The sequence below is a fragment of the Carcharodon carcharias genome, chromosome 21, assembly GCF_017639515.1.
Source record: "Carcharodon carcharias isolate sCarCar2 chromosome 21, sCarCar2.pri, whole genome shotgun sequence".
Classification (NCBI taxonomy): domain Eukaryota; kingdom Metazoa; phylum Chordata; class Chondrichthyes; order Lamniformes; family Lamnidae; genus Carcharodon; species Carcharodon carcharias.
The window spans coordinates 28,591,244-28,616,632 of record NC_054487.1 but is presented as its reverse complement, the minus strand read 5'-3'; the positions used below and the strand labels follow the sequence as shown (position 1 = coordinate 28,616,632).

Below are 25,389 nucleotides of genomic sequence, written 5' to 3'. Positions count from 1 at the left end.
GAACCATCCACACACACACAAACATAAATCTACTTTACAATACCCCACAATAATATTATGAAAATATGATAATTTCACGACAGCAAAAAATTCAGCTCATCAATTTAATGACACACAAAATGGGGAAACAAACTTGTGCTACCTGCACTTTCAGTGCACCTGCGTTCTACTGACTGATGAGTAGGTTTGCCTGTGTCATATGGGATTACACGTTTGCCTGTGATCTGCATGAGGCATGACCACTTCCCTGCTATTCTATTGCTTAATGAAACATTGAAAAAAAACACATCAAGTAAACGCCCAATTCTCTTTTGAAAGTTACTATTGAATCTGCTTCCACCTTTTCAGGCAGTCCATCTCAGATGATAAGAGCTCATTACTAAAAAAACAGTCTCGTCTCCCTGCCAGTACTGTTGTCAGTTATCTTAAATTAATACACCCTGGTTACTGATCCTCCTGCCAGTGGAAACAGTTTCTCCATAAATATTCCATCAAAACCTTTCATAATTTACTTTTTCCTTAAACCTCTCTGCCTTAAGGAAACAATTCCAGCTTTTCCAATCTCTCTACGTTACTGAAGTCCCTCATCCCTGGCATAATTCTAGCAAATGAGTGTCAGCCATGGCTTAGTGGGTATCATTCTCACTCATGAGTCACAAGGCTCCAGGTTCAAGTCCCACTCCAAGGCTTGAGCATTAAAATCAAGGCTGACATGCAAGTGCAGTACTGAGGGAGTGCTGTACTGCGGGAGATGCATCTGTTAGGTGAGACTTCAAACTGAAGCCCCATTTATTTGCTTGAGTGGATATAAAAAGTCCCATGGCATTATTTCCAAGAAGAGTAGAGGAGTTGGCCCCTATGTCCTGGTCAATATTTATCCCTCAATCAGCACCACAAAACAGACCATGCAATCATTATCACTTTGCTGTTGTGAGAGTTTGCTGTGTGAAAATTAACTGCTGTTTCCTAAAGTACAACATGACTAAACTTCAAAAGTACTTCGGTTACAGGTATGCGATTTATAAGATTATATGTTTTGGGACTGTGGGTGGAATCTTCGGTCCTGCGAGCAGCAGGAAGTTTGATGGGCTGGGGAGCTTAATTTGGCTTGAGGCCAAAAATCAATTTCCCAATGGTGTGATGAACTTTTTCAATTAAGTTCTCAGGACTTTAAGGCGGCTCGAGCTTCCCAACGCACAATGTCAGGAAGCTCTTTTGCATGCATTTGCAATCCATGCATGCTCAGTAAAAGGCCAGCTTACTAGAATTAAATTCCCCGCAAGCAAGAAATTAGAATGTTCACATTTACAACTGCATATAAGTGGTGTGCACCTGGTGAGGTTAGCTTCTTCCATGACTTTGAAGTGAGTAGCCACTGCTTTGGTCTTCTTGGGGGCCACTCAGAAATGTCAGCCTCTTAATTGAGATGAGGTGCTAGTAGGCCAAGCTGTGTGAAGGCTGGACATGGGAGGCAAGACTAGCGGGAAAAGGTGGAGCACAGAGTGGACACGGGAGGCAGGCTAAGGGTGGGAGTCTGTCTGGGGAAGGATGACAGACTGTGCGGGGCAAGGAGAGTGGCAGCGAGGAAATGTGAGGGTGCAGGGATGTGGGATGGAGGGAAGGGCCTTGCTTGTTGGGTCTGGGGGTCCTGTGGTTGGGTGGGGTTTGCTGACTGGGAAGGTGGTGGAGAGATGGTCCTAAAGGGCAGTGTCAGTGCTATCTATGGTGGGTCCTGGGGGTTGAATTGAGAGTACCGGGCAGTGGAGGGAACAGTCATGGTGAGAGGGGGAAGTGGGATGAGGTAGGGTGGCAGGTCCAGGTTAATAGCCAGGTAGATGAAGGTTTCATAGAGGGGTCACAGAAATGGATGAAACAGATAACGGGAGAGGTCAAGGTGGGCATGGGGATGGTAATGGGGGAAGGCTCAGAGGGGAGAAAAGGCATGTGGAGGATGATGATTATAGCTGCAAGAGTAATGGGGGGAGGTTCAAGGGTGACAGAGGGAAGATGAATGATTATACTGGGTGGGTGAAGAGTAATGGGGGTAACTTGGTGGGTGACGGGCAGGTTTAGGAGGTGGTGGAGCGAGTCTGGTATGTGACACATGTCATTGTTTTGTTCTCTGATATACAATACTGATGCTCTGAAACTGTGATCCCTCGAAGTGGGAGGAGAGTCTTTTCGGGTGGGTAGAGTTCAAGGTCAGCATAATTGACTGACTAAAAGGACACCCTAATGATCATGAGGCATCCGGATGAGAACTATGTTCAGTTGTGTTCTCCTCTCTATAGAAAAGCCCACATGGCAGCAGGTTCGCTCCTGACTCACGGGTCTCATAACCTCAAGATCCCAGCAAAGGCTGGAGCTGCCATTTATTCTGTGCAATTTGCCATCTGCTGCTGTCAGAGGCAGGGATGAAGGGAGAGAGGGAGGTGGATGCCTCCAAGGGGCACAGCTGGTGGCCGGGAGCACATTCCCAACTCCAAACCTTCATCCTCCTGGGTGAATAGTCGTGCCTGACAAGTGTTGGATAAGGATCTTCCCATATACGGTTAATATGGGACTGAGTACAGTACTACTCACACAGTGATGTAAGAGACCACATGACTTGCACCTAGAGTCATTTGAATGTTGGACAGAGCAGTGTGTACCAGCCAGCATGGAGACAGTTCCTAGCTTGTACCTTTTATTATATATTTGTAAATAGTTCCAAGAGTCAATAAAGACTTACAGTTAACCTATGTATGACTACAAAAACTTCTTCAGACCTACAAAACTGTAACCAACACCCAACAACAACAAGGGCTCGTGTGGTAAGTCTTTCTATGCTGCCAAGATAATGGTCTCTCTATTGAAACTCGATGGTAATGGAGGTAAACTGAATAGTGTCTGAGGGAGGGTTCTCACACATGGCTCTCATCACCTCAGTCAAAGAGCAATGTCTCAAAGAGTACAGTCATATATGAATGGAGGAACACTGATTTTTGTTTATCCAGGATATCCTTCACCTGGAAGCGATGGGGTGGGGATGCCATGTCTAGACGGAACCTAGGCATAGGGCTTAGCACTGGCCTGATGGCTCAGAGATGGAGGGAAATCTGAAAAGAATATGCTCACTAGATTGATTACAGCAATTCATTCAATATCCACTGAGGCCTAGATAATGCAAGCTCCAGGCTACCCTGCCTTGCCACTGGCTTTTATCCAGGTGAGGAGGAGGAGGGGCCAGTACAGATTGGCTCAGGGCCAGAAGGAGCAACAGTATGAGCAGCAAGAGGAAGCGGGGCCTCAAGAAAATCATGATGTTGGTGACTAGGGCCCAATGCGACAGTGAGCGTTGGCCTGACCATGGGTATATCACAGGCGGTGTGCCTATCAACAGATGAGCAAAAAGCATTGGCGGAGGTTCCTTAGGAGGTCCAGGAATTTCACATCTGCCAGCTTCTCCAGAGGGACCTTCAGCTACAGGGTCTTGGGGGCAATTCCATGCCAGTTACATTAGAGGTTACTGCCACTTTAAACTTCTATGCCAGTGGCTCCTTCCAGGGCTGCACTGGGGACCTGTGTGGCATCTCCCAGTCAGCGACACACGAGTGTATCCTGGAAGTGACAGTTTCCCTGCTCAGGAGAGTATACCAATTTGTCCAATTCCACCTGGATCCTAAAAGCCAGGCTGCAAAATCATTCGGTTTTGCAGCAATCGCAGGCTTCCCTCAGGTGTAAGCAGCTAGTGACTGCACACATGTGGCCTTGAGAGCTCCCTGGCAACAGCCAGTCACATTCATCAATAGGAAAGGTTTCCACTCTTTGAATGTGCAGCTAATATGTGATCACAGAAGACAAATCCTGCATGTTTGTGCTTGTTTCCCAGGGAGCTCTCACCATGCCCACATTCTGAACCACTCCCAAGTGCCACAGGTTTTTGAAAGACCTTGGCAATTACAGGGCTGGGTCCCTGGGGACAATGTTACCCCCAGATGATCTGGCTGGTGACGCCATTTTACCATAAGCAGAGTGCTGCTGGGAAGAGCTACAATGCTGCGTGTGCCTCCTTAACGTTTACAATTGAACAGACGATAGGCCTTTTAAAGATAAGGTGTGTCACAGATCATCGTTGCCTGCTGCACTCTGTACAACCTTGTGCTACAAAGGTTGGATGTCTTGGCTAAGGGAGACATGGAGGACCAAGGTATCTCCTGCAGCAATGAGGACAGTGAAGGAATGATGATGACAGGTGTCAGGATGTCACGGAGGCACATGCCAAGGCTATTGCAATGGTACAATGCAGCAGAGAGGCCTATGACAATCCAAAAGCTATCAGATTCCAGGCAAAGTAAACTGTTGAGATATTTTCCCTACTATTTGGTTTTCTGCCCTCTGCTGGCTGGCAGGCCTTAGCTCCTTCCTGGTAACAGACATTAACCCATATCATATACCTTGACGTCTTGCACTAATGTACATTGATGTATGATAGCTGATCATGTTTCTGCCCCCCTGATCACCCCTCACCCATAGTAAACCCATACACCTTGACACCTTTATCATGCCAAAAGGTTTTGAGGTTACTTTGGAGTCCACCCACTGAAAGTGCCTCACGTGCTCTATGGGCTGCTGAGTAGCAACCACTGCACACCCTCTAATTGCAGAGAATCCTGTAAGTCTCAGTCCTAGGTGGCCTTAGTACTAGTGTGAGACTATGATCCATCATTGTCCATCATCCTCAGCCAAGGTAAACACTTTTCCTGCAGGGACACTGCAGAGGCCTGTTAGAGCTGCTGATGCTTCGCATGGATAGCCTCACAATCCTCGGCACAGTCCAGCATAAAGGCCCATTCTTCTCTCTCTCACCTCATTGACTAATACTACAATCCTTCAATGATGTCTGGAGCACTTTGTTTGCAAACCCTTTATGTGAGGTCCACTGAAAACCTTGATAAGTAGATGAGCAGGCTAAACAAATTTCCACATAAGGTCTCACAAAGGCTTCAGTCTTTGCACACACACCTCTTAAATCCTACACACAATCTCTCTTGCAGTCAAGGCTAACTTGCTTGTTGCCTCCTAACATTCAGTCTTCACCTGCATGTTAGCTTAAAATGACAAATCACCAAGAATGGTCAGTAACAATTGGACGTGTCCACTACAGCTTTCTCCAAACATGTAGAGAAGCCTCTGGTTTTCTATTGTTAAGAAGACAGTGTAGAGCTTTACTCTCTTAACCCTGAAACTGCATCTATAGTGTTCCTTGCCACTCACATAGCATGTTTAATTGCCATTGAGTACTCCTTGCAGTAGGAGACGCAATGACCTTGCTGAACACTCTGACAGGCATCATTTTTGGAGGCCAGAACATTGGGAGCTGCAAGTATTGGCTTGCATGTTGCATGCCCAGGCCACAAATGATGACCTGTGCTTATTTATGCACATCTGGGGTTAATGAGTAATCACTATCTTGATCATGTGAGAGAGTTGAACCTATAGGAGTTCATTATTGGGCTCTGAAGGGGGCCCAAATTCCACACTTTTAAATGACCGAGACCACTGAAGAAACTAGCAGCAAGATGGAATCTAAGATGTCTCCAAATTGTGCAAGTGAACATATAGTTACAAGTGCCAAAAGTATATATAACGGTTGTATACACATGCCACCTGTGCGCCTTCAAAACTTCTTTACCTTTCTTTTTCTATTACTATGTCGAGGTGCAGCCCAACATCCACAGCTGAGGTGAAGGCAGCCTGCTGACACAGCCGAGTAACTGTGATGACTGGTGGACGTCCTCTGGTGGCTTGAGGCCTAGAGGGCCAGGCTTGCTAAGGGTCTCTTGCTCAGGTGCAGGTGCACCCTCCTTGGCCTGACCGGCTGGAGGTGATAATGTCACTGGCAGAGGCGAAGTGGAGTGGCAGGGCATTCTTGATGTGTCCTGGGATGAAGCCTCCGGGGTACCTGGCTGGCGTTTCTCCTCCCTGTGGGTGCCCAATGGCATCTCCCTGACTTCTTGAGGAGAAGGGGCGCATGGACAGAGGTTGAGGTGCTCCATCCCCCTCTTGCCTAGCTACTACCGCACTGCACCCATATCTAGAGTGATGGAGTGCAGGTCCAAGCACATATCGGCAGCCACTTTGTGTTCTGCTGGACCTGGGTCTCCAAGGCAGCCTTTCCAAGGAGGAATACAAGCACTCGCATGCCGGAGCCACTACAGCAGACAGAAGGTGGGCGGACTCCTCCAGCCTTTGGTCTAGTCTGCACAAGGCCTCTAGCATCTTTGCCTGATGGTTCCCTGCCTGTCTCTGCATCTCCATGAGGACTGTTATGGCTAAGTCCAGAGGCTCATCACCTACATGGGGCTGAGCAAGGCCCTGATCTTCAGCCATTCTCCAAGGGACAGAGACCTCAGCTGCCATGTCCTCCACCAGCTATGGACCTGCATCTATGATGTGCTCACCAGATTGTGACCCGGAGCCTACTCTGGGACATGCATCCACTGAGGTGAATGTGTCTATGCTAGTGGAGGGTGCAAGTGAATGCCGTGATGGTGCATGCTCTGAGGATTCTGAGATGGGATTGAAGCTGGAGCTGTGGGCGGTCTCCCTTCTGGGCCTCCCCCTTTTCTTGCTGGTACCTGGAATGGAAAAAAGAAAGACTTAGTGAATGCCTAATTAGGATCCTTAGTTAAAGCAACATGCTACTCTTGTGGGCGCATCTGACAACTGCAGACTGGAGGCATCCTCCCTGGCTTCCTGAGGGAGCCCTATCTCACCTTCAACACAAGCATCACCCTGCTCCTCATGGTCTAGCTCGGTGGCCTCCTCTTCGATAGGGGTAATGACCTGAATGTCTGGAATGCCACCTCCAGTCTTGGCTCATGCTTTCCTTTAGTGTGTGTGTTCTTGTCCTGAAGAAAGACAGAAGGATTGACTATCACCCCAAAGGGTGTATGCGTAGTTTAAGCACATGCAAGTCTATGGCAGCTCCTGATCCCTCCCCAGTAATGAGCAACAAGCAGGATGTCCTACAACTAATAGAATGAACATCGAGAGCATGAAATGGCTGGCACACATTCAGTGCACATGTCCCATCTGCTGCTGAGTCCTGAAATCCAAACTCTGTCTGACATCCCTGTACACTCGCACACATACACTCCCTGGTAGGAAGATAGGAACATAGGAGCAGGATCAGGCCATTCAGGTGCCCTTACCAGTGTCACTTTGCAGTAAGTAGACAATGCCACTTACCCTGGCAGAGCACAGCAGATCATTCATCCTATTTCTGCACTGCTGGGCAGTTCTCCTGTGGGCTCCACAGGTGTTTACCTCCATCCAGGCTGTCGTGACCTGATGGGAGGGCGTCCTGCTGCCATCCATGGGAAACAGCCCCTCCCACCTTTCCTGGACAGCCTGGAAGAGAACCTGCAAGGAGGCTTCACAGAGCCGTGGGGCCACATATTGTCTTCTTTCTGACATTCTAGTCTCGGCAGAATCTTGAACGACAGCCAGACTGATGCTCCAGGCCTGCAATGAGTGAATGGCTGTCCAGGTGCCCTTTAAATATGGTGACTTGTCCTCTTATGGTGGGCACTGTGACTTCCTGCCTGCCTCCTCCATAAGAGTCAGCAAGCTCCTTGCCAGTACATTTGTAATGAGCTGAAAATCACAAGATTGTGGATGGTCAGTCCTCCATCCCCCCAGCGGAAATCACTCTCACTTCCATTCCTGCCACCAAACTTAGACTCCAGAATGGAGGATTCTGGACAGTGCCTTTAAGCTAAGGTAAAATGAAGGGGGTGATGTGACCTGTTCTGAAGTCTGCCTGACAGTAAGCCTAGGTGGTTTGATTATTTGACTGGGAAGAAGGTGCAAGCTGTTTACACTTGGAGACAATGGTGGCAGCTTGTGTGCTAAAAGTGAGACTCTGAAGTCCCAAAAAATTGTTGAGACTGTCGGGTTGTAAACAGTTGTGCTTTAACTTGTCCATTCACTTCCAAACTAAAAGAAAGCTAATCAACATTTTTCCACGGATACAAGGACCATGTGATCACACTGCCATAGAGGTAGGCTTTGCGAGGAGAAGTGTTTAAGAAATCCCTTAAAACTCACAGACAAGGTTCATCTGCCAGTATGTGGGAATAGAGAGCAGTTATAGGCAGCAAGACACTGTGGCTCACTACGCAGAAATGAGGGTGGGATCTTGCGCGAGGATTGGAAAGATCAAATTCATGTGAAGTTAAAACAAGACTGGAAGATTTGCATAGCTTGCACTAGAGGAAGAACCTCAGGGGAAAAACCTCACTGTGAAAGACAGTTCTAAGATTAAAAGTTCCAAGGCTGAGAAGGGAAAAGAACAGAAGTAAACTCTCAGGAGCTAAGAATCACCTTGGACTGGTTCCAGGAGATTGGGATATCTACTTAAAGGACAGTGTAGAGTATATCTGTGGAGTATGTTTTTGCTTGTGTTAAAAGAAAAAGGGGAATGCTTTGTTTTGTGATTTAAAGTATAAGTCACCAACAAAGATAGTGTTTAGTCAATAGTATTCCAGGGCCACTCAGCTCCTGACCTAATTACAGCCTTGGTTCAAAAATGGAGAAAAGAGCTCAATTCTCGAGGTGAGGTGAGAGTGACTGCTCTTGACATCAAGACCGCATTTGACCGAGTGTGGCATCAAGGGACCCTAGCAAAACTGGAGTCAATGACAATCGGGGGGAAACTCTCTGTTGGTTGGAGTCATACCTAGCACAAAGGAAGATGGTTGTGGTTGTTGGATGTCAGCCAGGACATCACTGCAGCAGTTCCTCAGGGTAGTGTACTCGGCCCAACCATCTTCAGCCACTTCATCAGTGACCTTCCTTCCATCGTAAGGTCAGAAGTGGGGATTTTCTGAATATTGCACAATGTTCAGAACCAATCACAACTCCTCAGATATTGAAGCAGTCCATGTCCAAATTCAGCAAGACCTAGACAATATCCAGACTTGGGCTGACAAGTGGCAAGTAATATTCACACCACACAAGTGCCAGGCAATGATCATCTCCAACAAAAGATAATCCAACCATCACCCCTTGATGTTCAATGGCATTATCATCACTGAATCCCCCACTATCAACATCCTGGGGTTACCATTGACCAGAAACTGAACTGGACTAGCCATATAAATGGTCAGAGGCTAGGACTCGTATGACAAGTAACTCACCCCCTGACTTCTCAAAGCCTGTCCACAAGGCACAAATCAGGATTGTGATGGAATACTCTCCAATTGCCTGGATGAGTGCAGCTCCCACAACACTCAAGAAGCTTGACACTGTCCAGGACAAAGCAGCCCGCTTGATTCGCACCACATCCACAAACATTAATTCCCTCCACCACTGATGCACAGTAGCAGCAGTGTGTACCATCTACAAGATGCACTGCAGGAGTTCACCAAGGCTCCTTAGACAGCATGTTCCAAACCCTTGACCACTACCATCTAGAAGGACAAGGGCAGCAGATAGATGGAAAGCCACCTGGAAGTTCCCCTCCAAGCCACTCACCATCCTCACTTGGAAATATATCGCTGTTCCTTCACTGTCATTGGGTCAAAATCCTGGAACTCCCTCCCTAACAGCACCTTGAGTGTATCTACACCACATGGACTGCAGCGGTTCAAGAAGGCAGCTCACTACTACCTTTTCAAGGGCAACTAGGGATGGGCAATAAATACCCATATCCCATGAATACAGTTAAAAAAGTATCTTGTTACATAAAAGTCTTAAAATGTGAAATCTTGTCATGTCATCCTTTCAGCTATTTACTGGAAGTTCAAATTTCTGTTTAGAAGTTATCTGTATCTAGGGAGATTGTAGCACTTCATTGACTGTAAAGCGCTTTGAGACATCCAGTGGTCATGAAAAGTGCTATATAAATGGCAGTCTTTTTTTCTTTTTAAATCTCCTATGCATGCTCCCTTTGGACATAGCATCCTTCTTAAAGTGTGATTCCCAGAATTGGATGAAGTACTCTGGCGGGTCTAACTAGTGATTTATAAAGATTTGGCATAATACCTTTGCTTTTGTACTATTTTCCATTACTTTTAATGCCCAACGTCATTTTTTAACAGCCATATCGACATCTTTCCAACTTCAAAGATTTTTGTAAGTAAATCATTAGGTCTCTGTGCTTCTGCGCTACCTTTAACCTTGTACCATTCATTTCGTATTGCTTTTCCTCATTCTTCCTTCCATAATGCATCATTTCACACTTCTGTGCATTAAATTCAATCTGCCATGTGTCTGCCTATCTATGTCTTCCTGAAATCTGTTACCAAAGTAAAAATGATTATTAGAAGTACTCTGGCCGCTGAAACATTGATTCTTGTGGAGCCAGTGAGTGTAGGATTCTATTTGACAAATATAGCTACATAACAAGTGACATTCTGTACAATAGGTGTATTGAAGATAGTACACTCATTGAATTTTATGTAGATAATTGTTCATTGTGGGATAATGTCGACTGTATGAAAAATGAGTCAGAAAAAATATGGATGGATCTTTCTCTCTTCACTGTATATTATACTGTTTAAGCTTTGTGCAATGGATGAATAACTGTTCTTAAAGTTTTTTTACCCATCCCACAATCACTATAAGGTTCATTGCGTCTATAAAATGTATGGTGGGTGAATGGACATGGAAGTGCATAGCTTTGCATAAAAGCCATGAGGAGCTATAGAAGTTGTTCTAGGGGCATACCTTGGCAAGGTGGTCATGAGGGGTCATAGGGATGGATGGGAGACATGCCTTGGCATGTGGGGTGGGGGGGGGGCGGGGGGGTGGTGGGTGTGGTGTGTGCAGAACCTTCTGAATTTACATTTCAAAAGGTTCTCTAAAGCAGATTATGGTTCACAACACGTGAACCATGACTCTTTGAAAAGCTGGCCCAATTGTATTAAAATTACGGAGGACTAGGACATGGCCATCCCCACAATGAATTAGGCCAGGTCAGAAGTGCAAAGTGCAGGTTTGTGAACTTAAAAGGCAATCCTGAAAATTGTAAACCCTGGGAATGGGGTCGAGAATCTCAGAATTGTGTCTGGATCGTTTTTAAAAGGGCCCCTGAGTCAACACAATTCAGTGAAAATCCAAACTATTATATCCTACGTGGAAAATTTTCAGATCGGCAAGTGGGGGCAAGGCCTGCGTCCCGACGTCACCACATGTCATTTAGGTTTTCAGTTTGGCGGATGCGCAGCCGACATGGCTGTGCACCTGCCGAACTGTCAAAGGCCTGTTAAGGCCATTAATTAACTAATTAAGGCTATTGAGATAGCTGCCCATCCAACTTTAAGGTTGATGGGCAGGCAAAGAGCCCAGGCAGCCTTTGTATTTTTCATGGAACCTCATCCACGGGCGGGAGGAGATTTCATGAAGGGTTTATAAATTAAATACATTTTTTCATTAAAGTTCATTGACATGTCCCAGCTCATGTGACACTATCACATGAGGGGACATGTTTTAATTTTTTTTTCTTTATTAAAATTTTTAAAACTTAAAACTTACCTCCCTGAGGCACTTCTGAACACTCCCGACTCAGGGAGCCCACCCCGCCCGCACAGAGAGCGCTTAGTGCGTCTTAATTGGCCCGCCCACGTAAAATGGCGGCGTGGACCCGATCGGGGGCACCAACTGGATATGCGCCCCCCACGTCCGCCCCCACACAACCCCCCCAATGGGAGGAAAATTCTCTCCTATGCATCTCCAACCAACAAACTGTCTTTCAGTTGCTCATATATAAATTAACACAGGTGAGTCTCCATTAATAGCCCCTGCGCCCTAATATGTGCAATCCCCAATTCATATACAGTTAAGATTCCCTACTCTGTCAAAACAAAATAAAAATTAGACTTTATATCTACAAACAAAATTTCAAAAGAAAATGAAAAACTTACATATTCTATGCAAAACATTACATTGAGAGACAACTCTCCGCCTTGACCGCTAACAATTTCTTTATACATGCAATTCTTTTAGTAAAACTAGCTGACAGTTGATGGCTTGAATCCACCCATTTAATTTTGGAGATTTCCTATTTTTTGAATATTTGTCTCAAGCCAGAAAGATTCATCCATATTTTTTTCTGACTCATTTTTCATTCAGTTGACATTATCCCACAATGAACAATTATCTACATAAAATTCAATGAGTGTACTATCTTCAACACACCTCTTGTACAGAATGTCACTTGTTATATAGCTATATTTGTCAAATGGAATCCTACACTCACTGGCTCCCCAAGAATCAATGTTTCAGCGGCCAGAGTGCTTCTAACAATCATTTTTACTTTAGCTTTTCAAGCTAAAAATGTTATGCAATCAGTTGCAATATAATACACAACAGGAAGATCAGCATGTGAAGCATCACTAAAGGTAACTAGCTTCATATTCTTTGGGTCATCGAAGGTTGGGAACTTAGGACACATTTTTCCAGATTTAATTTTCATAATGCTTATTTGTCCTTAATATATGCTCTATTTTAGCGTGTTTCATTGCCGTACTAAACTCCAATACATCAAAATGAGCAGCTGGTTGAGCATGAGTGCAAGTCCAACTGATCAATCTAGCTTTGTAATTGCTCTGTCTGTTTAGCTGCAAGATGACACTTCTGCGATAACTTAGCATGATTAACTGGGATGGGATTAAATAGGATTTTTGATTTAAAGTTACACTAGAATTACTTTGCTTAATATTTAAAGGCAAACTTAACTCCCAATTTTAAATTCTACTCTAATCTTATTACTAATACCCTTCTCAAATTCCATAGAACCACCCCATTAGAAAACGTGGACATGCATCATGAAGATGCCTAAAAGTATTCATTTATGATACCAATAAAACATTGCAAGGTCTGCTTTCATTTGAAACATAACCTATTTTCAGCAAATCAGATCTCATCAAAAAGTACCATACGCTGGAAGTATCATTCAGGCATAGATGCATTTGGTTAGTTTCCATAATTTTCTTCCTGCGTCTGCTACATCTTTTCATGGTTTCAGAAACACTTCTCTCTGAAAAGTAGTGCCCTGCAGAAATGCGGCTTCTCAGCCAATTGACCTACATTCCCGTGAAGCTGTGGCCAAAAGAGACAAAACAATTTTAAGCTATTTTCCATCTTTTAAGCAGTGGAAAATTCCACTCTGACATCTGCATCACCCATATTTTAAACTCTTAGATACTAAAGTCACTCTAGCCTTATAAGTACCACCTCCATGAATTTTTTCAGCACAAATCTAATTCTGAGACAAAGCTGCTAGTCACCAACCTGGTACCTCAGAATAAACTCCAAATTCTCTCCAACTACCTAACTCTCTTTTTTGCCTCTCTTATTCATTTGCCCTGGAGTTTATTGGCAATCAGAATATCATCATCATGAGAACTTCTGCTTCTAGTTCTGTTACGTGACTGTTCTGCGGTCTTTATTTTATTCTTTAATCTATTCCAACTACAGCCTCTACATCCACTTTTATGTCAGTAGGGATTACTAATGCAAAATCTTCCCTTGCATTATCAGAGGCCAGAATTTTCTGGCTGACATGCGGGAGGTGGAGCCCACACCTCAGCGCTTAAAATGTCGCGCACTGATGTCGCCTGAGCATCCCGACGTCAGCGCGCAGCATTGCGGTATTTCGGTCAGCGGGCGTGCTCAGCAGCGGGTTGTTCACCCACCATTAATTGAAAGCCTTGTTAAGGCCCTTAACTTGCCAATTGTCCTGGAATTTGAGGGGCCCGTGCGAACTTCGGGTCAGAACACGGGCCCACGGGCAGGGGGGTAGGAGATTTTTTTTATGAAAACTCATGCAATGTTGGGATATGTGGACTCAGAGGGGTTGTTCATGTTTTACACAAAGTTTTAATTGCTGTAAGTGTTTTAAAGTTGCGTGTTTGATTGTTAGCAGTTCACATCGATTTCCAAGAGCTTCTTGTGTACTTTGAAACCAGTCTGCAGACCGTAATCTTTATCGGGCCTGCAGCTTTCTGGAGGCCTCCATTTAGCCTGGGAGTACGGGTTCTGACCTCTCCACTGGACGCAGCTCCCCTGAAGAAGAAGTGAGGGATAGAATAAGGAGGAGGCCAGGACTGGACAATCAGCCTCCAGGGGAGCCACCTTTGGGATGCCAGGCGCAGGCACAAGGGGTACAGGGCCAAGAGGTTGTCCAAGGTGCAAGGTGACACAGAAGACTCCACTATCCTGCTGCCAGGGTGTACAGGCAGCAAAGCAGCTACCTCAATATGACTGAGGTGCAGTGCCGAAGGAAGCTCCGACACTCAAGCGAGACAGTCAACTATATCTGTCAGGTGATTGGGCCTGAGATCTCCCCTAACTGTGTGGAAGGTTAGCCCCTGCCAGCGGCTCTGAAGCTCACAGTTGCCCTCCACTTCTATGCCTCTGGCTCCTTCCAGGGCTCGGTGGGTGATCTTTGCAGTGTCTCCCAATCAGCTGTCCACACTTGTGTCAAGCAGGTTACAGACACTCTGTTCAGATGGGTATCCACCTTCATTCACTTCCGCTGCGACCAGGCAAGTCAGACACAACTTTGCAGCCATTGCTGGCTTCCCCTGCATCCAGGATGCAATAGACTGTACACATGTGGACATCAAGGCGCCAGCAGGTGAGCCCAGTGCCTTCGTCAACTGGAAGGGATTCCACTCCACGAACATGCAGATAGTGTGTGATCACAGGAAGCAGATTTTACAAGTGTGTGCAAGGTACCCAGGCAGCTCCCACGATGCCTACATCCTCAGACACTCCCAGGTGCCAGGGCTCTTCGGTGCTCTGGCTCGGCTTGATGATTGGCTGCTGGGTGACAAGGGCTATCCCCTGTGAAGGTGGCTCATGACGCCACTACGCCGTCCAAGAACAGAAGCTGAGCAGTGATACAATAGGAGCCAGGGCACCACAAGGGCTGTGGTGGAGAGAGCCATTGGTCTTCTCAAGATGCGCTTCTGTTGCCTGGACCGCTCGGGGGGGCACTCCAATACCCCCAGATCGCGTCTCTCTGATCGTGGTAGTCTGCTGTGCTCTGCTCAGTCTTGCGCTGGAAAGGGGGGATGCAGTTGATGATGAAGACTTTGATCCCCTGGCTGAGGCTGCATATGATGAATCCAGCAGTTCCTCAGAGGATGAGGAAGCACAGGGCGATGATGAGGGGCAGAACGACGACCTGCAATTACACCAAGGAGGCAGGGAAACCAGGAACAATTTAATCCAAAGAACCATCAGCTAGCTCCACACACATAGATCAGCAGGAACAGCATTGCCTGGCGCTTCCACACGTGGCACTTAGGTGCCACATCTTCCACCTGTTCAGCTTCAACTAAGGGCTTAGTACAGAAACATCAGTGTCCACTCGAACACTCATGATAAATATGTGAAAAAGAAAAATGCACCACAAACAAAGGACCCTCAGCCATGGTAACAAAGGTGGACTTTATTCTGTCCAAAAGAAAAGCAAACAACATTCCATTGCAAAAAGAAAAATTTGGGTCCTTATTCTAAGGGCAACACAAAATCACCAGTGACATACCCATGGAGTGTCTAAGGTGCTTTATGCTTAGATTTTTGGGTGCTACGTCTAGGTGCCGCCCCATCGCTCAGAGTGGCTTGAGAGACAGCCTGCTGACTCTGCTGTCCTATTGGCCTCGATGACCTTGGCGGGTGTCCTCTGGCCCATGGAACCTGTGATGGTTCTGCCTGGGAGGGAGTGGCCAATTTCTGAACTGGCACCTCCCCAGTTGTCGCAGCCTCAACAGAAGAAATGTTGACTGTCAGAGGGGCGGAGGAGCTGCTGCCCTCATCCAGAGCATCCTGAGAGGAGCTCGAGTGATGACAGGCAGCTACTGTGCTGACGTGAGGTCCCTTCAGACCTCCCTGCTCACCGCAGACGCATGGGCACCGAGTGCCAATGCTTGGTGCCCACAACATCTCCCACATTGGGAATGACCACCTGTGACCAGTGCCTCTGTGAGGTCTTGCAGGTCAGAGTGTTTCCCAATCATAAAATGTTCCATTCGATTGAAGCCCCTCTCTATGAGAGTTGCCAATCTCTCATTGGAGGAAGCCTGAAGCTCTGCCCTGAGGGTCAAACCTTCACGTGCAACTCTCCCTGGACTCCTCCATTGCAAAGAGCAACTGAAGCATTTCCTCATGCAACCCTGCCAGATGTAAACGCACTTCCTGCCGCCTGTCCTGCAGTTGCTGCATTGGGGACAACTCCAGAGGCACATCATCAGTGCTGGTCTCAGCATGTGCCTCGTCCCCTGCAGCCCTCTGGCTGCTGGCACCAGCAGCACTCTCTGGCCCTACCATCTCCTCCAGTGATTGTGATGTGCCCTCTCCACTGTGACCCAGGACACTAGCCGATGGTAAAGTCCCCACTGAGGTGTGTGTGTCTGCACTGGTGCCTGGCTGGCTGAAATGATGTGCCGCAAGTTGCACATGTTGGCCCTCAGGTGTGGAGGGGGGGCTGCGGTATCGAGGTGCGGCTCACTCTGGTGGTGACGCTGAAATTAACAACAAGGACACGTCATCAGTTTGTGTTCAGTCAGTAACACCTTTCATCCCTTCCCCCCACCAGCCTCATAAATCACTCATTCTTCAAGACCTTAAGGAGATGAACATTGGTGAGGTGGGAAATAGTCAAGAGGAGTCCCAACCATTAAACTCACATGCAGATAGGCTGGTCAGATGGCCTCAGGAATGCCACATGGCATGTTATGTACCATAGGAATGGGGAGAGTGCAGAGGTACCTGACCTGGATGCATTCTGGCCTGGATAGTTGCGGGGCTGAGGAAACATCGCAAACAGTTGCAACATTTGCCGTGGAGCACAGGAGATTGAAAGGTCACATTATTGGCCTTCATTCTGTTAGGAGAGGCATAGACCGGGTGTGCAGAAGGCAACATTGGCGCAGGGATGAGTAACGTGGTGGCATTTATCTAAGTTGAGCCATGAGGTTGACAGCTGAGATGCTGAGGACCTTTTGGACAGAGTAATGTGGGGCTCACTGGCTGAGAGGGTGCAGGACGTCCCAAACCCTCTAAAATGGAATAAATCTTTGGCTGTGCAGCAGCGATCCAATGGCATGTTAGACCATGGGGATGGTGGTCACAAATGGGATAAGGTGACTTTGGAAGGTGGTGGAGACGCGAATCCTCAAGGGGACAAGGGTCCCTCCTGTATGACCCACACGTCAGAGTGTCTCAGTCTGTGAATGAGCAGTGTTTCAGCATTAACGATTTCAGCAACCATCAGTGCTTGGATGGTGTGCAGACAGAGTGGATGGGACTGTGGACCTCAAATACCTGGTCGCTGGACCCCAGCCTCGCCGCCCCCAGCCTCGAGGCCTCCTGCCTCCTGCCCAGCTCCATGGCCACTTCAAAGGTTGTGAGGCACTGGAGGAGGGTGCGCCAACCTCCAGTCCTCTGGTGCTCCTGGGCATTGTGGTGACTTTTTGCCTGCAAAACAGATAAGAGGGTTTTTTAGGGCTGCTCGCTCATGTACTCTGCACACGCACGCTGCACCCCAACCACAGTGGCCAGTGGCCCATCCGAGGCCTCCAGCAGCTCCTGTCCACACTACTGGTGGTCAGTCCCCAGAAGGTAGTATAGCTGGTCCCAAACTCCTCCCCCAACGGCCACCTTGGACACATTCGGCGTCCATCACTTTGAATAGCACATGGGTCTTAGCGTCCATGGCAAGGAGGAGCAAATAGGTGCGACACCGATGCCAGCAGATGCCACTTGGCCAAAACACCTTGAGGCACCCCTTGCACAAATCTCATTACCATAAATTTGACATGTGTTGGAGTTCTGATTATGTGTCTAGCGGCATCCCCTGCAGGTTGCCCCCAGACTACTCAAATGCCACAAAAACAACATATGCTGCGGGGAGAACCCTTCTTCACCTCAACCACTAAGGCTGATGTAAGCATGGTCAGTACCCATTTGCCCACCCAGCGTGCGCCAGCTGCCCTACGCAGTAACGACAGCAAGACATAGTGGGGGGGCTCAACGGCTAAGGCTGCCTTCCGGGTCAAATGGCCAAGACAGACATGGTACTCACCTATCCAGAGCGCAGCAAATCATTAAATCTTTTTTTGCACTGGGTGCCAGTGTGTCGCACATCATCATGGGCACTCACAGCATCACCCACCTCCTCCTATGCCTGGCTGGTGACATGGGGGGGCCCTCCTCCTCCCATCCACCGGATACAGCAGGTGCTGACAGATAGACACCTCTTGGAGGAGGACAGCAAGGCATCTGAAAATCGGGGGGCACAGTGGGCCCCTGCTGGCCTCTCTTGCAGCCTGCCCCCCTCCTCCTGCTCATGCTGCTGTCCAGTCGGTCCTTCCTCCCTCTCTCCATGAGTGGTCATGGTGCACTGCCTCAACAGGCTGCCTGGCCACTCTTTATTCAGACTGCTGGCTCCCCATTGGAACCGGCAGTCTGAGGCGGCCCACCCCCGCGACTATTTTCCCGTTCGCCACGGGAGTCGCTTACCCGCTAGGCGGGCCTTAATTGGCCCACCCATGGAAAATGGCGGTGCAGCCCGTTTCTCCGGTGCAGCACTCGGCCGGCCACCCGCCTCAGCCCGACCGACAAACGGAAAAATCTGCCCAGAGGTTATTTCTGTTGTTCAGGATCGTTTTCTGATATAAGAGCCAGTTCCAGGCTCACTATTACCACTTGTATTGAATTTTTTTACATTCTACCTTTTCACCCATGAACATGGCCATAGATCTGAACATTCAACCAAAAATTAAATTTGCCAGTAAGTTTTCCTGCATGTTCCATCATCATTGCATCTCTCCATTCATTAGACCCCTCTGGAACATATGTCACCCATGTACCCACTCTGGGCAATTGCTCTGTGGCTGTGATACTTCTGCCTTGTGTGTCATGATCATGCACATTATCAGGATCCAGACCTTGTTCTACTGAATTCTGTTCCTTGAGACCCTTTGACAAAAACGCTTGAGTATTTCAGGTACAGAGGTACCTCATTTACTTCAACCAGCTAGTCAGAGTTTGAGATAGTACAATTAATTCCTATTAATTGTCAAGAATAAGCTTTAACTGTTTGATTGTTTTGTTTGACAAGTACTGCCTTACAAGGGCCTTTGCATTCTCTATGATTCCCTCTTTTACAGTATACCAAACCGCTCGAATTGAACTCTGTCACAGATGGTCCAATAAGACACCTCATTGCTCTACATTTTTTCTCTAATACTCCAGCCTTCACAAAATTAGAAGTTAATTTGGAATTTCACCAATAGACTAGTTGGTAAGGATTATATTCTCCAACCATCTGAAGAGACTTATTTGCATGACCTGCCCATGCAAGGGTAGTTGACAATTTTAACTTTGGTCAATAAGCCAACATTTTAAACTCTGTTTCATCAATCACAGCATGATCCCTTTCACATAGACCAATGCTAAAAAGATTCTCAGCTGCTATATTCATGAGATTTACATTAATATTCTCTACATTGCTCTGAAATTCTTGTTAGTAAGTTCACCTCCATTATGGGTCAGGAACTTTGCTGTTGTCACAAGTGCAATCCCTGTCCAGTTTTCCACTATTACTATTTTTTACTATATTATTGTTTAGAAATACTAAATCTAATAGTCGGATGAATAAAATGTAAGGTGGAAACATTTCTTTGCCCCAAACCTTTATATCTATGGCAATTATCTTGTTCAAATGGCATGCTAACGCAAGGCTTACAATAGAACATGGTTTGATACTTCTCACAGATTTCACAATTCTCACTAATCTCTTCTATTAGATTTGTATGTCCTTATCAATTACACCTGCATATTTTAGTAGGATTTTTAAGTTTGACAAGTAGTTGAGCAAATTATCTTGTAACTTTGAGAAACTTTGTTTTTTTATGTTTATCTTATCCTTTTTCCTTATACAGTTAATGCTTGCCTAACACTTTGATAAGAAACATCAGGTTTGTTTAGGGGATACAATAATGTCCTGACTTGGTAAACTGCAGATCAACGTATTTCCCAAAACTAATTGTCCTATCTCGTTCCATGTCAAGATTCATTTGTGACTTTTTCATGGAAGGTTCACTCAACATAGATATCTCACTAGAGATAAATCAATATTTATAAAATGGCTCACTCCTGCTATTTTACATTGAATTAGAACTCACTTGAGTGACCTCAATGTGTTTTCATCATCAAAGTAAAGCAAATTATTCTTTAATATTCCATAACTGTGTGTTGATCCTCTCTACTTAGTGAATCAAGGTAACATTTTAACCAATTCAATGGTTAACCACTCCATGTACTGTTGAAGTACAAGCACTATCTAATATCATACAATTAAAGAGTCTGTAACTAATACATTTAATACAGGATTAAAACTTCTTGCGATCATATAATCTGCTCAGCTTCATCATCATCTTCATTCTCTTCCTCAGAACTATTGTCTGTGTCATTATGAAGACTTTGATCTGAACAATTTGCCGCATATTGATATTTAAAGTCATATTTAAAACACCTATTAACTTTTCATTGGGCATTTCTGGAACTCATTTTCCTGTTAATATTGTTCGGCTTTTGTCCTCTGCTGATATAACCGGCTTTGCTATCCTTACTTCCATCATCATTCTGCTTGTTTTAATCCTTTTGTTGGACTGATACCTGTGTCCAGTATCTGAACTATTTCAAAATCTGGTTACTATCAAGTCTTCTATTCTTCATGCCATTGAGGAATGCCTCATTTATTCCATGAAGGGAAAGACTGTTTCCTTGGGAATTGTTTTAAGGCAGCAGACATCTGATTTAAGAGACTTCTCCCCTGAAAATTGAACACCACCTAGAACCAGTTGTTTGTCCATATGAGGAACCTTAGTATACTCCAGTAATTTAAATATGAGTACTGATCCAGGAATCCCTAAATTGAACTTTGCCAAACCTTTGTACTCTTTGTTTAGAGCCCAGGGTATATTCTTCCATGGAATGATCCTCCATTTTCTGAAACCTATCAAATTCTGATCTCAAAGGTATTTAATAGGTCATCTTTCTTATAGATTTCCTCCACAAATTCTGGTACAGAGTCTAACCCTTCATTTCTTTCTAGCTGAGAGCCATCCATCTCAGAAAATACCTTATTTCTGCTTTTACTTCATGCAGAATTCTTTTTGGTGTATAACCCATGTCCATATATCAATTTTATTCTTCCGATGGTCAAATTGTTCAGTCTCTGAGAACATCAGAGGGTAATCATATCTCAGCAACTTAAACTTGCTTTCTGCCATTTTCTATAATAGCGATTACGATTTTAGCTTTACGTCCAAAAAAAAACTGTAGAGCGGAATTTTCCCATCCCGTCCACAGAAGTTTTCTTGGCAGGCAGGAGCTGAAAATCCAGCGACAGGCAAAAAGTCGGAAATCTGCCGGTCTAAAAACAATTTGCTGGATCAAGGTTTCCATGGTAGTCGACAGCCTTCCCATGGTGACATCGAGGTGCTCGCATGTCGGAGCTACAACATTAGAGAGAATGTGGATGGACTCCTCCAACATTCACTCTAGTCTGCTGAGCAACTGTTGAATCTCTGCCTGATGTTCCGCTATCATTGCATCTCCAGCATTGAGATGGTGGCTGCTTGCAGAGGATCATCATCTGACTCAGACTGATCTGAGTCCTCTGAGTGTTGGGGACTGTTGCAGGCTGTCCCTGCCTCCAACTGCTGCAGGGACGTGTCAGTGAGGTGTTTCCCAGAAAGTGAGACCAAGCCTAATCTACAGCTGTGCCCCACTGACGTGTGTGTCTCTGAGCTAGTGGAGGGTACATGTGAGTGCTGTGGCAGTTCTTCCAGAGCTTCCTCTTTAGACATGGTCTGGGGGCTCAGACTGGTGCTCAGCTGCCTTGAGGGTCTTGATCTGCTGGTGCCTAGAAAATAGAAAATAGAATTTCAGTTGATGAGCATGAGCTAGATAAGACTGCATGTGAGTCACTGTAACTGATGGAGCTGATCTCCCCTTCCCCATAGGAGTGATCCCTGTCCTCCCCAGCCAGCTTAGCTGCAGCCTTCTTGAACTCAGTGAGAGCAATGATGTAGGCTGTCCCTCCCCTGGTCTAAGATCTTTCGTGCCTGTTGTGTGCCAGCTTGTCCTGTATGAAGAAGAAAGAAAAGCATGTGATGAGAGCAGGTGGAGCAGAGGTTGCATGGCCCATGTGTGGTGAGCCCTCCCCAGAAGGGCCAGAGGATGGAATGCGAGCAAATGATATCTGGAATGGTGGTGATATGAAATTCTCGGTGAGAGAATGTGTGTTGATATGTTCCCCCCGTTAATGGCTGTGTGAGATCCCTGAAGAGAGTAGCCATTTGAGTACATGATGCCATGATGAGAGTTTGATACTGGAGGATGATTTAATGTGGCACAGCGGATGAGATCATTCATCCTCTTCCTGCACGAGATGGTATTTCAGGCATGGTTGTCAGCCGTGCTGTGATAGCCTCCCAGGCTGAGATGTGGGGCTGCTGTGCTTCTTGGAGCCATCTCTGGACAACAAGACATGCCTGTGCCCTGCACTCCTTTGATCAAAGCTTGGAGGGCCTGGTGGGTGAAGGGGGGTGCTGCCTTCTTCTTGAGGCTTTCGGCCCTCTCATTGTGGCAGGAAGGCCATCTCTGCACATGTCCTGAAGACAGGTGGTCTGGAGAGAGTGAGATGTATGTATTGGACTGATGTTTAAATGTGGCGCCCGGACCTTCTACCCTGCCAGCTGATGGCGGGCAGACGAATCAGCTCCTGACCCACCAGGTGATTCAGCCCAATACTCACCTGTGCATTATTAATGAGCTTCCAAGCACAGAATCAGGTATGAGTTCCCGCCATTACGGCCAGTGGGGTGGACACTGCTGAAACCACCCACCACCACACATAGTCTCATAAGCAGAAAATTCCATCCCTAGTATCTAACTTTCACCTTTAGGCAACCATTCTCTGCTATTATGTTTGCACTTGATTAGGCAGGTGTTAAAGGATAGAACACCTACAAGCTTTACTTACAGAGACATATATTGTATATCATGCACCTCCAAGCGACAATCCCTTTCAGTATGGTGCATTGTATATTATCACAGGTGAGTCCACAATTTATACCTTCCACCTGAATAAACTTAATACCCAATTGATAAAATTAGCAGGGATTCCTTAGTGCAGCTTGACATATGTTCAGCTGTATGTTTACAAGGATGCTAACAGAACCTTTAGCTCCAAATGGCAAGTTGTGTTAAATCTGTGTTAGATGCTGACTGTTTTCACAATCTGCCCACTCCTGGTGCACACACAGCACATCCATGCTATTGCTCTTCCTAAAATAGCAATTGGTGCAGGCCATTGCCAGAAGTCATTGGGAGCAGAGTCCTCACAAACTTTTCATCTCTGGGCTCTCATTGTGCCAACATCAATGGTGCTATGCTGCCAAATTTTACAGCAATGGTCCTTAAACATTTCTCCACCACTGATGATAAGCAGATTACTTACTATTTTATCTCTCATCACTTTTTTGAAAAGATGTGTAACATTTGCACCTCCAGTACTCTGGCACCACTCCCATATCCCAAAGATGATTGAAAAATTGTTGGTGGATCTTCTACAGACCCATCTCCTTTGTAATGTAAAATACACCTTCTTTAGAGATAATTATGTAAGTATCCCTCCTTCACTACGATTTCCCACATCTGCCATTTTTACACCATCCCTGAGTAAAGCTGAAAGTTTGGGTTGAATTAACCAGTTTTGCACCACAAGTAACCATTAGCATTAAGTTTGAACATGGCCAAATCCATTTTGCTGAAGAGCCTTACAGTTTACAGTGTTAATCCAATTGACATGGGCTTAATTCAAACCCATCACTCAGGAGAGAAAGGGCTGTACCCTAACCCACCACACACCACACCCTATCCCATTTATGCCATAGAAAACATGAGTTATACGAAGGCAAATGAGGACAATTTTGAGGCCCTCTGCCTGGCAAAAAACAGTGGTTTGTTGAATATTGCTGTCAACATACCGCACTGTTTCTGCTCTGTTCCAACCAGCTGCCATTTTCCACAGCGTCTCTACATGGGCAGCCTAGATAATTACATGTGTAAAGCCTCATTCAAATATGCTAATTGGTATCCTTTGAAGCACAAAGGACTCCAACACAATTTTTAGATCCCACAAGCTGTGCATGCTCCACCTATTAGTACCAGGAATGAGCAACCTAACTAGAGATTCTTAAAGGGATTGCTGAAGGCCAGTCATGGAGATCTATTATCCTTTTGTTTCTTTTATGTTTTCTGGAGCTCTCCAAAAACCATGAACACTTCTTTCTACTGAGTTGCTTGCTGACATGGGAACAATGATCACCACTTGAGACAAAATGGCTTGGGTCTTTCAGCACAGATTTTCTGTAACTGTTTCAATCACACTGTCCACCACCTGTTGAAACTTACAATCAATCCCAACATGTTGGAAAATGGGGTGCAACCTTTGATTCTTCACATGTTATATTATTTATTTTCATCATGGGCTGGATTTTACAGACCCCCACCCCGCCAGCCATGTTTTGATGGGGTGGGTTGGGGGTGGGGGGGGGGGGGTGCAGGCACATAAAGTACAAAGGGTTCCCAGCTCACCACCTTCCCACCCACCCCTGAGCTGTTCCCCCATAACATGTTCGATGGGTGGGAGGCATATTTAAATAAAGAATTAAAGATCAATTGAGCTTGTCACCAAGCCAACTGACTGGGATATTATGCTGCCCATGCCATAATACAGTAGGTGTGGGTAGGCGGGAAGGAGTGGGCAGGCTGTTTTTTGAAGCCCAGTTGTAAAAAGGCGGGAAGGAACGAGCGCACATCATTTGGGGGGTGCCCTGTGTACATCTTGTCACCTTTCCTTCGATCCTCAACACGTGACCTCCAAAACCTAGCAGCCCATACCCCTCACCCCCCCATTCCTGGCTCTTGGATCCCTCTCTGCCCTAAAAGCTTGGGACTTTCCTGTTTCCAGCAGCCATTGCTCTTCTTCCTGCTCCTTCTTGCAGTCATGGCAGCACTCACTACTGAGTTCTGGCGCTGCTGGGACTGCTAGAGCTGCCAGCCAATCAGATTAGCTGGCAAAATTTGAGAGCGGGACTTCCTTCCACTGTGGGGTGGAAGTCTCAGTATCACCTAGTTTAGCAAACTGGCAGCACCATATGGCTGCAGTGCATTGGCTATTTTTTTGGGGGGGGGTGATGGGTGCAGGGTGGTGAGATGTTTGCACCCCCATAAAATCCAGCCCTGTGTTGCTGAGCAAAGGTGTCTTCTTGGGCTTTTAAAATCGATTTTCAAAAGGAAATAATTTATTTTCCA

At 46.1% G+C, this 25,389-nt stretch overlaps 1 protein-coding gene across 1 annotated transcript in view; it reads right to left on the bottom strand.

Moving 5' to 3' along the window:
* The window catches only part of cacna2d4a (calcium channel, voltage-dependent, alpha 2/delta subunit 4a), a 709,103-nt gene that overhangs the window by 233,704 nt on the left and 450,010 nt on the right, over positions 1-25,389 (bottom strand). The gene's annotated exons all lie outside the window — the stretch shown is intronic.